We start from the raw sequence: 1,887 nt of genomic DNA on the forward strand, positions 1-1,887 counted from the left end.
CAACAACAATTGTGACAGGGAACTCTACGTTGTAGATCACAGAGAAGGCTAAAACAAAGAAGAGAAATGTAGAAGAAAAAGAGATGAACAGAAGATTTCAAATGGCAGCTCAAGAAGGCAAAGCAAAGTGATATAAAAAGCCAAGAAATCACTTGACATTTCTCAAATTGAAAGAACTGAAAAATAAATGCAAGCCTCTAGTTACAACACTGAAAGATGCTATAGACAAAACTTTGAATGATCTTGGAAGCACCATAGTAAGATGAAAGCAATACAGAGTCATTATATCAACAAGAACTGGTTGACACTGAAAAAATGTCGAGAAGTACCACATGAACAAGAACCAATAGTAAAGACGGAAGACATTCAAGATGAATTGAAGATATTGACAAAAAAATAAGACCCAAGAACTGATAGGATATCAATTGACATGTTCCAACTAACAAACGCATCCCTAAACAAGTTCACCATTCTGTGCCAGAAAATTCGGAAAACAACTACTTTTTCAACTGGAAGAGATCCATATTTGCTCCCATTCTCAAGAAAGAGTATCCAACAGAATGTGGAAATTATTGAACGATATCATTAATATCACATGCAAGCAAAATACTCATATAGGTCATTCAAAATTGGTAAGAATAGTACATAGAAAACTGCCAAAATTCCAGGCTGGATTTACCAAAGGCAGTGGTATTAGGTAAGTCATTTCATTGTTGATGTCCAATGGATCCTGGCTGAAATAAAAGAATATCAGAAGAATGTCTATATGTGAGCTATTGACTATGCAAAGGCATTTGATTATATGGATCATAACAAAATATAGCTAACATTGAGAAAACAGGAATCCCAGACACTTAATCACATTTATTGTTACAAAACCCATACCTAAAAGATGAAGTTGTCCAAACAGAACAAGGGAACAGTGCATGGTTTAAACTCAAGAAAGGTGTGCATCTGGTATTCTTTCTCTATATTTGTTCAATCTGTACACCAAGCAAATCATTCAAGAATCTGAACTCTATGAAGAGGAACGTGACATCAGAATTATAGGAAGACCCATCAACAATCTGCATTATGCAGATGACACAATCTTGCTTGCTGAAAATGAAGATGCCTTAAAATGTTTATTGCAGAAGATCAAAGACTATAGCCTTCAATATGGATTACATCTCAACATTAAGAAGACAAACATCTTCACCAATGGACCAATAAGCAATATCTTGATAAATTCCTTGGAGAAGGACAGCATTCTTGGAAAGGTAGAGATTCTGTGAAGAGAAGAAGACCCTAAATGAGATGGATTGGCACAGTGATTGCAGCAATAGGCACAAGTGTGTCAGAGATTGTTAAGATGGCCTGGGATAGGACAGAGCTCATGTCTATTGTTCGTAGGGTTGAGATGAGTCATATTTGACTTGACAGCATCTAACAAGAACGGCATATTGGGGCAACCAGTTATTTATTATATGATGTCTATTGTGGTAGGGAGCATTCCTGGTGTAGACTACAGTTACTCTGCTAAACCAGAGACAGTGCCTTTGACAATTTAAAAGCACCATTCACTCCCTGAGGGAAAGATGGGTAATCTCTTCCTCTGTAATTTAGAGCATCAGAAAATCTGCTGTAGGATCTGTTGAATAGATTCTGACTCAAAGGCAATGACTTTGAGAGCTGTGATGCAGCCACAAACAACAAAATACCAAAAGCCATGAGAATCTGAAAGGGGCAAGGAACAGACGTCCCCACCTCCCCAGACACTTCAACCAGAGAGAACACTGTCCAACAATACTTTTAAATTTGGACCCAATAATAATTATTTAAAAATTCTGAACTGAATTTTGAAAGACTACAAGAAATCTGGAGAACAACCACTTGGCCAACTGACTG

This window comes from Elephantulus edwardii, unplaced genomic scaffold, assembly GCF_000299155.1.
Source record: "Elephantulus edwardii isolate Elephantulus edwardi_28Jun2011 unplaced genomic scaffold, EleEdw1.0 scaffold00147, whole genome shotgun sequence".
Lineage (NCBI taxonomy): Eukaryota > Metazoa > Chordata > Mammalia > Macroscelidea > Macroscelididae > Elephantulus > Elephantulus edwardii.